This window comes from Rhopalosiphum padi, chromosome 1 (genome assembly GCF_020882245.1).
Source record: "Rhopalosiphum padi isolate XX-2018 chromosome 1, ASM2088224v1, whole genome shotgun sequence".
In the NCBI taxonomy this organism is placed as follows: Eukaryota; Metazoa; Arthropoda; class Insecta; order Hemiptera; family Aphididae; genus Rhopalosiphum; species Rhopalosiphum padi.
The window spans coordinates 90,364,234-90,380,034 of record NC_083597.1 but is presented as its reverse complement, the minus strand read 5'-3'; the positions used below and the strand labels follow the sequence as shown (position 1 = coordinate 90,380,034).

Here is a 15,801-nt window from a genome sequence, read left to right as displayed (position 1 = left end):
AATTTAAAAACACATTAAGTGATAAATATTTATCGATTTATAAGAATACTAATATGAAAAAGTAATTCAAAGTATAAATACTGGGAAACACATGAATCCATAATTCATTCATGAAGATTTAGTACTCGGCTCAATGACCAAGTCATTCTGTACAAAAGAAAATAACAAGTTTAATTTTGTATCAAAAAATAAAAAAATCAGCTGCATAGTATATTTCTCAAAACTAATATGAAATACATTATGCTTAATGGACTGTAAAGAAACTAGAAAGACACATTTTATGCCACATTTATGCTTATACTTAACTATTAAAATATGTTAATTATCTATTTATGTATTCAATCTATGTAGGTATAGGATCAAATTTAATCTAATATTTATTTTTGTATGATATCATAAGTATTAACACAATTATAGTTATTAAACAAATACAAAATCAATCGTAATAAAATGTTTATTATGTAACTTTATATTTTTAGTAAGTATTAAGTATCCTCTTTTGAAAGTAATAAAAACATTCAGAGGTACAAATTATTAAACATAAAATTTCTAATTATATACGTATATTTAATTGAACTTTTAAAAAAAATAACAAATATTTAGATATGGATTAATTTTAAATTAAAAAAATAAATTCTTTAGTCTAAGAATTAAATTTAATGAAATTTGTAATGTAATAAATATAAGTAAATATAAATAAAGATTTGAAGTTATTAATTACTAACTTGGATTTTTTTATGAACGTATACGGATAACAATGACAAATAACTGTTTTACATAATACCCTATTACAAAATATAACCTTATATTAAATATTATATGTAAAAAAAAATAATAAACGCATTTATTTTAAAATACTTAAATTTATTTAGTTAAAATGACGACCCAAAATTAATTTAATATTGTGCATACATCGATTTTATCTCACATTTTTTTACAGAGACCTTATGATTTATACGTGGGTTTTAATATTTAAATTTTGTTTCTAACATCTATACGAATGAGACAAAATTAAACAAATTTTCTAATAATAAAATATTATTTATTATAATTAGTTAATTAATTTAATGGTATGAGCTTTACCCATTTTATTTTATTTATATTTGTAAATATAAACAGAGTTGGACTAGCTCAAACAAACGGCCTGGGAAATAATTTTTTAACAGGCCCCATTTAACATATAGAAATGGCCCCGCACTGCTTATTACCGACGCCAAATAGCCTACTGCAGCCCCCGTGGGCTCATTTTCATGGCTGCCTACCGGGAAAATCCAGGTGTCCCGGTGGCCTTGTCTAACCCTGAATGTAAACTTTACTGGTGTACAATTTAACAACATACATACCAAAAGTGATTATTGTAAAAACCTTAATAGATTACAATCAATGTATCATAACAGTAAAAAAAAAAATGGTTTTTAAAATCTACAGAATCATTGAATATCACAATAATATATTTTTACAATATTTTAGGTAGAAACTCCACTAACTAATCGTGAAGTGTTTGATATAAATATTAAATTAATTTTATTCAAAATTATAGTCTATCTCAATTGATGAATTCGCATTCTTAAGTTATAGACTAATGTGTGTTGTTTCCCATTGTCATTCACCGCTAAGTGTATTTCCAGTAAAACCCGATTCTCAGACAAATTTTTTTTATGTCTTCGAATTTATTGACATGTTATTATTTATATTTTATATGTTGTAACAGGTAAATCAAAACGTTAAAAATATTATATTTATTTATCTATTTAATAATATATACATTAATTATTTGAGACTATAATATTTATAATATTAAACGATAGCATAACAGATGCAAAACATATTAAATTATTTCTTCATGTTATATTTTTCTAGATCTATATTCTTTTCATGATAGTATTTTAAAATAATACACAAATCACCTCTCCATGATCTTTGTTAATTGTTTATTTTTTTTAATAAGTTTATAAATTATATGTAGTCATTTTACTTATTTCTTTTATTTATTTAGCGTTTAAATTTACAGTTTTCCTAGTACGAGTTAAAACAGCCAATGAATATTTAACTAGAATAAAGTCCTTTTAAAATCTGTAAACTGGAACAATTGTTCAAATATTTTAGGTATTATATTTTTTTTTTTTTATCATAAATATTTAAGTCATGAACACTTACTTAAATATCCAAACTTCAAATTCTATGAATAAAATTAACGAAATTTAAAGCTCTAAACTATACTCAAATTATTAAGATAATTAATTTATTACTTCATTTTTTTTTAATATATTATAATACAGTATTGAGAATAGTAAGCTTATAATAGTGTACTTACGAATAAAGTTTGGTGCCGGCATACGACCAGAGTTACCTCAAATACGTTATTATAGAGTGCGATAAATTAAAAACTCCCATTGCTTTTGAACACATTAATTACTAAATAACAATGATGAATATGGAATTCAGCTAATTTTGTTGTACAGTTACCGTATAATTTGTGCGACTTTTTGTTTCCCACCAAAGTCTACTCGGGGATAATTAATTGCATTTTCGTTGCTAATTGAAACCATAAATTGAATGATCGAACAGCCTTGTTTCGATTACCATTTCTGAAAACAGAAGCTTTTGATTATGTACAATGTCTTATAGGATTAAACCACAGAAAATATGACGTTTTTACAATTGAATACAAACACAATTCGGTTTCAGCCAATAGGATTAATAAGTACAGCCACAACGATGTTTTAATATTATGTATACCCTTAAAATCTTTATATATTGGTACTCGAAATCTAATAATAATATAATCTATACGGTAGGTACATTACATTACGATCTAAAAAATCTAAATTATTCTCATTTGATTTATACAAAAATACAACAAATATTACTTCATATTATAATATTTTCTAACGAACTATAATATTATAATATTTTAACTACCGAATATGAAATTTAGTAATTAAAGACCCAGCTCTTACTATTCAAATTTAATAAAATTATAATAGTTTAGAAATTCCTTTTCATTATTTTTATTGAACTAATATACTATATAGACCATTTAATCCCAATTCATAATACTACGTTTCATGTATGTCGAATGACAAATTAAAAAATTAATTATTTATAACTTGTAATGAGTGTTATTTACTTATATGTTGACAAATATTTTAAAATATCCAAAATACAATTAATTATGTTATTATTCAGAATTATTTAAGCACATAAGATTACAGATATGTTTTGGAGTTGATTAAATTCTATAGGACGTATTACACAACCCCGTCTAACCAATCATTTTAATAAATGTTACATATTTCTATTAGATATTATCATTAATAAATAAATTTAAGTATGACAAAAATAAAAACCTGTTTATTTAAAAATGTAAAACGTATTACATTTCATAATTTACAAATAATGTATATACAAGTCGAAAATTATGAAAATTGCAAGTTAATAAATATAAACCAATTTACATTTATTATAATATTATGTACTATAATCTAGTATGCATTTAAAAACTACAATGACTGGAAAATGGACAGTGGAAAATTTAATAATAACTATTATGGTGAATATAATATTATGTTTTTAAGGTTTCTAACTTTTTAGTTTTCTACACTTTCATTGAAATGTATTTACCTATAATTTTTGTTTACCTACTTATAAGGTTTTGTATAATTGTTGACGAATATTTGTTTCAAGACCACATTTTCTAATCAAAAATGCTTATGGCAGATCCAAAACAAAAAAATCTTACTGAACAATTTATTCTCTTCAATTTTATATTATCATAAGTATCAATCATAAAAGTAATTTATTAGACGTATAAATTCGTTCATTTTCATACATGATTTATTGAACATAATTTAAGTTACCTATTCAAAGTGCAATATTATAACGTTAATAAATAGCATGATGAAAAAGTGACAATCACAAATGAAGATTTTAAAGAATTTTGACAGCTTTAAGTCAAAAACTTTTACTTTATCTGTAAACTACTGTTGTCAGATTAGACACTTATATAAAATATCAACGATATTGATTCAGTCGAGTCAAAGTATTGTTACATAGTTATTTCTCTTTTATGCAATACCCAAGAGGTTACACACATACCTTACCAAACTTTTAGGATGGTTATGATATTGGATTGAAACAACTTTTACTTTATATATTTATTTCATTGTTTTTATTATTCGTTAAATATAAAATATTTTAATATACATCTCACATGTCCGATTTTCTATTGTGACAAACTGATAAAAATAAAATGTTTAATTATCTATAACTTCTATACCAATAACAAAAGTTATAAATATAAAATTTAACGGATTGATTTCAATAAACTAAATTAATTTTAAAATAATTCTTTTAAAATTATTGTAATTTAAGAAAATTCTAATAATTTTTAAAAAAAAATACCCTTTAAAAAAATTATTCATATTACAAACATATATTTGATATAAATTCGTTTAAGTATAATAACAAAATATGGTTAATAAAAGTTTGGTAAGTTAGCAAAAAAAAAAAAAAAACAGCCAACTGAATAGTTCTAAGTAGACTTTAATAAGGAATAAATAATAATAAATCAATTAATAATAATTAGAAAAATATAAATGCAAATTAGTTTATTACATATTATTTTTCTACAAGCATCTACCTAGACATTATAAACTACTAAAATAATAATCGATGACTGAAACTAAAAACTTATTTGTATTTTACGATTTATATAAATATTTCCCTGAGAGGGTCTGGTATTTTAACCTAAAATTTAACCACTTAATTTTACTGAGTTACAAAATTAAACTTTTCATTTGACATGAACAATAACTAAACATTGTTTTAGTTTATTATTTAGAATGTTTGTTTGCGCAATTATTTCAGATCAGTGATTACTCATAGTTGAATGAACAATAATAATCAGTATATATAGATTTAATAAGATAAATAGATTATTAAAATGGTTTATGGCTCAATATTATTTAATCTATAATAATCATTTTTTCTTGGTTTTATTTTTTCAAGTGGCTTTTATCTAAGTAAGGTACAAAACATTTAAATGTACAAAAAACTTATGTCACCATTCGTATTAAAAACATCGGGACTTACGCGCTATTAATACAAAACATGCTCTACAAGAAAAACTCTCATGTCTCATAAAATAGTCATAATTTGGCTTTTTTTCTTAAATGTAAAAACTTTATGTAGGCTTATTAGACTAAGATTTTAAAACCTCTATTTTAAAAGTTGTAATAAATGTCACAACACTTTGAATATTTTAAAATATATTTCTCTAGCATTATTTAAAGTTAATTAAAAATATAAGTTAATGCTATCTATATAAATGTTTCCTCTTTTTAAATAAAAATAGTTATTCATATCCAACAATTCTATAACGTGAGATCGTTTTTCCTATAAAGTAATTTTTAATTGTTGAAATTATTTTATTTTAATTAGGTATTTATATATATATAGTTTCTAGTCCACGTAGATAAATATAAATATCCTGCGCCTTCCTTGACCCATTAAATAGCCAACTGCTCAACTAATTTTAATTTTGTTTCCAATTCAAAACAAATATGTGTAATGATAATATATGACGTATTGTATACTAGTATTATTAGCATATTACAATATTACAGATATTTATTTTTATATAATATTCTGACTATTCCTCTAATATTATTAAATATTAATAATGCAATGACATAAAAATCATATAAAAACAATTACATTTTGAACATTAATCAAATGCAAAATAATCCATATTAGGTGAATTAAAATATTCGTGATATGTATTAAACATAGTAAGCATCAAAAATAATTTAAAAAAATCTTCTTTTGGGTGATGAAAGTAGGTTTTAAATTTATACATCGTCAAACAAGCGCTTTTGTATACAAAATACAGCATAATGTATGCAAAAATATTCAATATTTTAACAGGTATCATAGTGGATGGTGCATTAAATAAACGATGGAACCTGATAACTGCAGGTTACACACGCATGAATATATGAGTGTATCAGTGTATGTAATTATTATATTGTATTCACGGGGTTTTGTAAAAATTATTATTTTTCATTTTTCTACAACACTTAGTAAAAATACAACAAAAAAAATTAAAGAAAAATATTACATTTATATAGATACAATGACGATATTATATTTAACATTACATGTACACTGATTTTCTAATTTAAGTTTTAAAAATAAGAGCGCTTTTAATTTATTTTTTTCAAGATTAAGTAGTTAAACACTATTTCGTTTTACTTCAATTATACTTTTTAATTTTTTTTTAAGGTCTTATAAGTGTATAATATAATATAATGATAACATTTTGTATAGTTATATTAAATCAAAGTTTCAAAAAAACATTACAGGTGGTAAATTAAATAATAAGCCTTATAATAATATAATCATCTAAATTAATATTATATTTTTTTTTCAAAAATATAATACAATAACAATATTAATATAGTCCTTGAACATTTATATTATAATTTATAATAGCAAATATTGTCTTGATTTATATCGTCGGGAAAAATTCGTATTTATTATAGTATGTTATATGGATCATCCTGTATAACGTATACTTTCAGTACCATTCTACTCACACTATATAATATATAATAAATACACCACTCAAAGTTACTCGCAGCACCGCATCTTCACCGTGTATATAATGACGCGTGTGAATTTCTAAGGGTTCATATTTTACAGGGAAAACGTCGCAGTTATTACCGACGGACAGCGGTGAGCGGTCGGCAGTCGGGGGGCTGTTAGTGTATACCCACCACACGTATACCACGACATATACCATAGTATACGCGCGCCGCAAAATGTAACGCAATATACCTGGTCACCGGTTCCGGAACGTTTCGTGTTTCGCGCGTAAAACCCTTACGACGGCAGCGTTTCCCGTCTACATTGTTTACGCATATATGACATACACGGGAAAACCGCACTGTTTCCTGTTGTACTGATTTGATATAAAACAGTATTTTTTTTTCGCGTCTCTCTCATTTCATATCGCCAACTCCTCTCCTCCCCCCGCTCGTCAACAAACAACGAAAGCGCTTTAACCTTTTGTCAGCGTCACGTACTCACCATACGAATATATATATATTAATATAGCGCTCTGCTTACCACCGACCTGCACCGCCACGACGATTTCATTCGAGAGGTTTCGGATTCGTGTTTGTCAGCTATTTCCCGTCGAGGCATCAATAATATAGTTAGTAAGATTATATTATATGAACGTCGTGACGTCGTGTATTATTTTCGGTACGTACCTGAGAAAAAAAAATAAAAAATGATTGGTGTTAGGTATATTAATATTGCTTATATCAATTCCACACACATTGGCATATATCAAAGTACAATTATTTATTAGAGGTTCTGATAGTGATAAGCACACTTAAATAGTATATTAGTATTAATATGATTACTATTATATTCTTAATTAATAATAATAAGTTAATTTTATTGTTTTCATATTAAAAACCACTTTCGGTATTTTAACTATAGAACTCCAGCCATTAATTGGGAGTATTAAATTTTAAACCAATTATATGAAAAATGATCTTGAATAGAAATCATTATACCAAAAATGTATCAAAATTTTATCACATACGTATGCACTTTAAACACAAATCACCGAATTTTGAATGAAAAACTGTTAATAATTAAAAATTTAGGTATTTTTAAGGTTTAAAGTATACAATATACAAGACAATCTATAAGGTAATAAAACAGCAAAAAACTTAAATTAGAAACTATTAAATGTAAAATCGTAATTATTTAAATCTGTTGTAATTCTCAAGTCATTAACTAAAATTCCCAATAATATAGAAATATAAAAAGAATTAAAATTAGTAACTTAATAAAAACAGTTTTATGAAACATTTAGTTAAATTAACTTAATTGAATTTACATGTAATTTTGACCAGTGGACAGTGGTATTAAATATAAATTTAAGTTAAAATTGACTTTTTAATAATGAACTATTTAAGATAAAAATTAAAACCAACTTTACTTTAAATCATTAAATATATAAAGCTCTAATGTCTTATAGAGGTCAACTACATAATAATATATTCATTATTACTATAAGTTTAAAAAAATATCTGTTGTTATATTTTTATTTTGCAACATAATATATATATATAACTTCTGATGTAAAGTAAATTCAAAATATTTTGTAATTATTCACTCTATCAATAAATAATTTTGAATAATTACAAATTTAATATTATTAAAAACTCATAAAATAAATATTAAACAAATGTAGTAAACATCATAGAAAGGTAATTTCATAATACTTTTAACCAAATTATAAATTGGTAAATACTCAATATTGAAATTTATGGTTTATATTTGCCGTTTCCAGTAAAACTGATTTTAATTATTTTGTTGTAATTTATAAAATAATAATACAGAAAAACTTCTAATTGTTAGTGATTATATAAATAAAACTTTATTATTTATCCAAATTATATAAATAAAATATAAAATTTTAAATATTAGTTACATTTTTGATTAGACGATCTCAAGTTCTGGGAACTAAAAATTTACACTTGTTGAAGATAACAAGTTGTAATAGATAACAATAATTATGAATGTACAATTAAAATTGTATTTTACAAGATATTTGAATTTTGAATTAACAATGTTACATGAAAATTTCATAAAATTAATTATTTATTATCATCAATAAAATAATAATAAAATACATTAAAAAAAAACATAAATTTATCACATATTGACAAAATAAAAATAATTATTTTTCAAATAGTTCATTGACCACGGATAAAATAAAAACATATGTAAATATTAATTAAATGTTTGTTCACTTTATATTTTCTGGATTCATTTTTTTTATTTAGCTTTTTATACTTTTTTAACCTAATAATATAATTAACTTTTTTAATTACAATGTATTATAATATAAGCTATAAGGGAAACATTTAACTGTGTAAATTTAAAATATACAGTTTCACATTTCAACTAAACAACGGTGGAGTATAACCATTAAACCGTAGGGTCACTTGTTTTAGTTTACCCCATGTAATTCGAATGTCAAAACACAACTTCATTAGCGGTCCGTCAAAAACACGCAAATTTGTCTTAATGTCCAAACTGTTTTGATTTCTATATAGGTAAAATGGCGATTTTAGCCATGAACAATTATTAAAGTGCCTCCAGTCAACGATATTTTAAGAAAATAAAACATCAACAATTAGGTAACTACTTAGTAAAAATAAAAACATTAGTTTTAAAAAGGGAAAGTAAACAACCACTATGAAGTGTAGCAGGTGTCGAGTGTACCTCATCATTGAATAGATCACTATATTGTATGCGTTAGATTTTAATTAATTTATAAATCATTGAGTTTAAAACGATTCTAAGCGAAAACAGACCGTCAGCTTATGTTATTACTAAGAATATTTTATGATATATTTATAGTGCTATTATATTATATATTTATTTGACTATTAGTAATACAATAGGTTGAGTTAGTTATTGCTGAAAATATTTTACTCATAATTATATTATATTATTATATTCAATTATTATATGTTATTAACTTTTGAGTCAAAACGGACTTATCGTAGAATGTATATGTGGTATTATAAGTAGGCAATAGCATAAAATTAATCTAAATGTTTTTAAAATTACGTGGTGCTTATAAAATGTTTATAAAATATAATAATATACATAACAATTTCGAGTTCTCGTGAATAATATTTTTAAATTACATCAAAATAACTAAAATCGTTATTTTTTTTTTTCTTACACAAATAAAATTATTATTTTTTGTTTAAATTTTTATTTTTAAATCAACCAAATTGTACATGGCTAAGAAAAATTTTTGAATTTTAGATTCAGTTTAAGCACATTATAAAGAACCTTGAACTCAATATTCAAATCTCAATTATAAAAATTGAATATTTTATATTGAACTTCTTGCTACAAATATAAAATATTTATCATACTGTTTACATGGCTACATATTTATATTATACATGTTTTCTTAAAATTTAATACATTTCAAATATTTGAAATATTATTTAAATATATTCACATGATACATCTAAAAAATATAAGTTTTTACTTATATTAGGATTCTGACACCAATTTACCTAGGTTGATTATTAAAACCAAAAAAAACTACAATTAAATATCAATCCAAATATTCTTTAAATATAAATAATACTAACTTAAATATAAAATTATTCATAAACCAATTTTTTCTAAAATAAATCTATTACTTCCAACTATGATAAAATAAAAAAATCCCCAATTTGATAAAAATCAGTCATTTTAAGATATCACTAAGAAAAATAACGAATTATTATCACCATTCATATATGCACATCTAAAAGCTGTTAAAGGGGAGGCAAAAAATGTCTTAGCATCGCTCACACAAATTCCTTAAATCCATATGATTTATCAATCATCGTAATTTCTGGTAACGCTAAACATACTAGTTGCAAAAATGGTATAAACTAATAAATAGTAATAATAATAATAATAATTAATAATAAACAAATAAGAAGGGTCACCACTGGGTTGATCCGTCTAGCTATGCATGTAATTTTTATAAATAATTTCAAACATGAAACGTCACAATTTATTCTTATTTTATCTGTAGGCATAGTTGTATAAATTATATAAAATAAAGAAAAAACATGTATATAATTCGTGTATATTATTATATATTATATATTATAATATTATAGTTTGTTATAAAAGTCAGCCTTGCAATTTAAAAAAAAAAACTTCTATATAGAATCAAACTTTTTATAGTAAAAAAAAAAAAAAAAAAAAATTCAAAACAAAAACAACTAAACTATAACAATGGATTAAAATATACACGTTATAAAATCTCTTCTAGAATAAATCTAATACACGGTCATTAAATAAATATTTACCTAGTTTTATTAATTACCTACTTTTCATAAAACATTTCAAACACTAATAACATTTCTGATTAAAATATTTTACTTAAAAAAGAGTAAATTTTAAATATTATAAATAAAAATGTTATTGAAGCAATTTAAGAACCATGTAATAAGGAACGAGAAAAATAGATTTGATTTTATACAATACAATCCGTCCTGTCAGATACTATAAATTCTTGAGTTATAGGCCTAGACAAAATTGATTTTTTTTTTTTTTTAGCTAAGTCTATACATATATTTTTTTTATAAACAATAAATTTCCTATGTATTTGGCAAATGGTATGTACCTAAATCTAATTGCTTATCATAAATTATTATACTTTTAATAATAATATATACGTGATTTATTTAGAAAAATATTTTTATGTCACTGAGTCAACAAAGAATTTGAAATAAGAACCCGGAATTCTTATTTTTATCTAAATCTAGATTAGAAATATAATATATATATTTATGTATGGAAGATATATACGACATTATTATTAATATTGGTGTAATTAGAACATATAAGAGAACATTAATATTGATAATATTAATATAGATAATAATTGTCTTTAAAAATGGTTTTAAAAATCATTATAAAAATATTTAATAGTTATAATAAGCTATAATATATTGATAAAGTAATTAATTATTATAATTTCCTGATTATCTCAACTTCAGATTTTTATTATTTTGGATCCTATCATCCTTAGTTGAATAACAAATACTCGTTCGAATTTTGATTTAGATATACCAAAATTTTTCAAAAAAATCATCTGGTTAACAATTTACTTAAAAAAAGTGTGAATAGTTTTTATTTCAAGAAAATAAGTTGATATTACAGCAGGACACTCATTAAATAGAGTAAAAAAAAATTTAAATACGTTATTAGAATTGTTAATATTTGAAAATATGGTCATTATACGTATATGTTTAATAATTCGAAAAACTATCATTTTAATAAATGCATTTTAACTGATAAAGTAATATAGGGGTTAAGCATGCTTGGCGAATCATCTTAATAGGCTTAATATGATATCATATTAATATCATAAATTATATACAATAATAACAATACATTAACAATAAATAGTAATACACGTAAAAAGTCAACTTTGCGATTAACATCCAGTTATAATTTTTACTTTGTCTATGATCCATCAATACAGCGAAATAAATATATATATTTTTTTTAATTTTGTACATCACTGATTTTAGTTATTATACATCATTCACAACATACCTATAAATTATAATCTAAAATCATGGTGGTTATTACTTACGTAAATTTAAAGCATTTGTATCACCGCCTATAATAATGGTATCGATGTTCAATGAATATTACAATACGGCTCAGTAACCGAGTAAGACACTAATACCTACCAGTGTTTGATTTCCGGTCGGTAAGTACAAGTATATTTAGTTATATACGTAATACTATCGTTTCCGGTCTCCGAGATTACGATACGGTGGTTACGATGGCAGTATAACCGTACAACACGATGATTGTATATTATATTATGGTGCATTCAAGACCTAACAGTTTGTCGACTTGTCGTTCGTTTTAGTAGACTATATATACCCATAATTCAGTTTTACGTAAACAACTAACGAATGTTATCATAAGCCTACTTATAGGGTAGTCAGTGGCAACATTATCATGTATATCCAAAATAATTATGAATTTGATTCAATCTCACAAAAAAAAATAAAAAAATAAAAAATAAAAGTTAAAATATTAGAAAAAATATATAACAACTATAAGCTATTTATATTTAAAAACTATTGCAACATAGAAAATATGAAAGAAGTTACTAGTAATATAAATATTTTTATTATAAACTATACACGGAAATACGGAATTTATAGAAGGTATCTATTTGGTGGCTATTGGATGTAATATAATATGTTTGACATATTAGCTTACATGATTATACATATTTTTACCAAAGGATAAAAAATGTATATCAAATATAATATTAGATACTAATATGTATAAAAAATATAAAATAAATAAACTAAATTACTAATTATATTATATGCAATCGTGAGACAATAATATACGAACAACAAACTCGGATATCAGTAAAGTTATGAGCTTATGACTTTACTTTATTAATAATTATGTATTATATAAAAAAAAAATACATTACATATTATATATTTATATCTAAAATAAAAAAGGGGGAAAGTAAATAACCACTCTGCAATACTCTAAACTGTAATGAATACGTTGAATTTGAATTTGAATTTAATTATATATCATTGCATACGAAAAACGATTCTTAGGAGAGAATACCTTGCTGTAGGCCAATTGCCATATATACATACATTGCTATTAATTATTATAGTAATTTATTGTTCAATTAGTAATACGGTACCTATAATCTATAATATTAGACAATTACATAATAAAATTAATTTAAATGTTTTTAAAATAATAAAATGTCATTGTATATATTATAAATTATAATAACATATTATATAAAATTACCCACCAAAAAAATATTTTTGAATTATAACAAAATAACTAAAATCATATCATAATAAAATTTTTTGTTTACATATTAGATTTTCTCCAAATTTGAACATCAAATATCTATATAATATAAATACACATTTAAATGTATTTTTAATTTGTTGGTTTAAGTAGGAACTACTTATGAGGAACCTTGTATTAAATTGTCAAGTATTAGCTACAAAATTGATTTGGTCGAAAACTAATTTTGCGTAAATTCCTGTTTTTTCTTTTAATGTTTTAATTGTTTTGATAAATAATAGGAATTTTTAAATTTGAAGTACAAAATTGATTCAATTAGCTACCAAATTTCATTCTCAAAATTAAAGACCTAAGTATTTTGTCTACTATTTATAAAGATACACAAAAAAAAAAAATGTAATATCAATATATCACTTATTAGCTGTGCTAAGAATCTAAACATTTTGATTAATAATAAATTTATTTTTTCATATTTTTTAATCGTAGTAATTAATTACTAAATTGCAGTTTTTTTTAACCATTTTTCAATTACTTCTTCTAATAACCATCTTTAAATATTTTATTATATTTAACAGTTCATTATGATTTTTGTTATAAAAATACTTGTACCTATTAAATATACAGTATAATATTCTAATTTTAAGTTATAATACAGTCAAACGTTCATTACTCAACATATGTACCTCCCTCCATTCGCCAATTTTTTAATCTGAAATTTGGATTATTTTATATATACTGGTATATATTATTATTTAATAATTATGTAAGATCCCGAAACTTTTTGAACTTTTTGGTTTTTTTTTAATAAATGTGTTACCATGAGGTTTTTTCCTAAGTCAAAGCATAACTAAGCAAAAGGAACCCACTACCGTCTTTTGAGTTTTCATATTATTTTTAGACAATATTAATATATTATATACGACATCCTATTTCCTAATGCACCTAGACGCAAACTTTGAAAATCACAAAAAAGATAATAATTCGCAATATTATATTTTGTATATTTATATTAATATAGTATATTATTAAATTTACTATTGGGTTTTGTAAACAATTAAATAAAAAACATTTTATTTCTTTAAAATTGTAATAGATGACGTGATGCCAAAGATATATACATTTATTAATGAATAAATATTATATGTGTTAAAAATATAAATTGTAATGTAATAAAGTTAAATTAAATACTATGGCTTGTTATAGAAGGTTACTAAAGAATACGGATGTGACGCCAATATGCAAGTCATGGAAACAGTTTCAGTCCTCCCTCGGTGTACTAACAACCAAGAAGATTCCAATTAACTAATTGGAAAATGTTCTTAAACGGTGTCATTATCGATGTAGAATATTTGAGAACCAAAGCTAAAAGAACACTTAGTCAGTCATGTACTTTCAAATAAAATTTAAAAACAGAATCAAAAACTATACATACATTATTGAATACAATTCCTAAATACTAATTAGGTTAAATGATGAATTAAAATAAATACTAAATTTATGAAATAAAATATTTATATTATTACATTTGCTTTCAATTAGATGAATCATTTAGAGTCTTAATATATTTATCGAATGTAATATTACAATACATATTTTAGTTTTTAATAACCTACCATATATTTATTTGTTATAAAAATAATAAATAACCAATTTATTAACCTAACTTTATTAGTTACATCTTATTATATAACATTGTGAAGAATTATCAAAAATTATTTGTGTAAGAAACACTCAAACGCATAAATTGATACCATATAGACTTATATAGGTAGTTAAGTATTATGATAAAAGAGAAACTTGAATAGTAGACACTTATATAAAATATATTCAACTATTTCAGAAACAAACATTTAGTATTATAAAACATTACAACAGTATATTTCTTACTATACGGTTATTACCCAAGATCACTGAATCTTAGTTGTAAATCGATATTATTTTTCTCACCATTAGTCGTTATAAAATAGTACTATACAATAACTAATGGTTCCCATTGCATAATCATTTTGTCTAAAAAGTAACAAATGTCAAACAAAATAGACCGTGGGAATAATAATTAAGTAGAAACATTTAAAAAAAACTAAAGTGCACAAGAGAGTTTATTTAAAACACCGTTTTCCGTTAAAGTCAAAACAATACTTCAGTAATCTAAGCACAATTCAAACAATAAACATAATAGTTTAATTAATTATATTAAATTACACTTATTAAAACCATTAAAACTGTTTGAAATAATTTCAAATCAAATTGAATCAATAATTTAATTAATAAGTTAATACACGATAAGTAAGTATTCTAATTTAATCTGTTTCTTACAATCTCCGATCTCGTCTTAACATAAAATATAAATGTGTTGTAATATTAAAATAA

The 15,801-nt window shown here is 23.0% G+C and overlaps 1 protein-coding gene across 2 annotated transcripts in view; it reads right to left on the bottom strand.

Moving 5' to 3' along the window:
• The window catches only part of LOC132917930 (neural cell adhesion molecule 1-like), a 158,608-nt gene that overhangs the window by 122,188 nt on the left and 20,619 nt on the right, over positions 1-15,801 (bottom strand). Inside the window, exon 2 of one of the 2 annotated variants that reach the window (XM_060978941.1) lies at positions 7,132-7,277. The exons of the other annotated variant lie outside the window; for it this stretch is intronic. The gene's annotated coding sequence lies outside the window, so the exon portion shown is untranslated. The remainder of the gene's footprint in view (positions 1-7,131; positions 7,278-15,801) is intronic. 2 annotated transcript variants of the gene reach the window in all.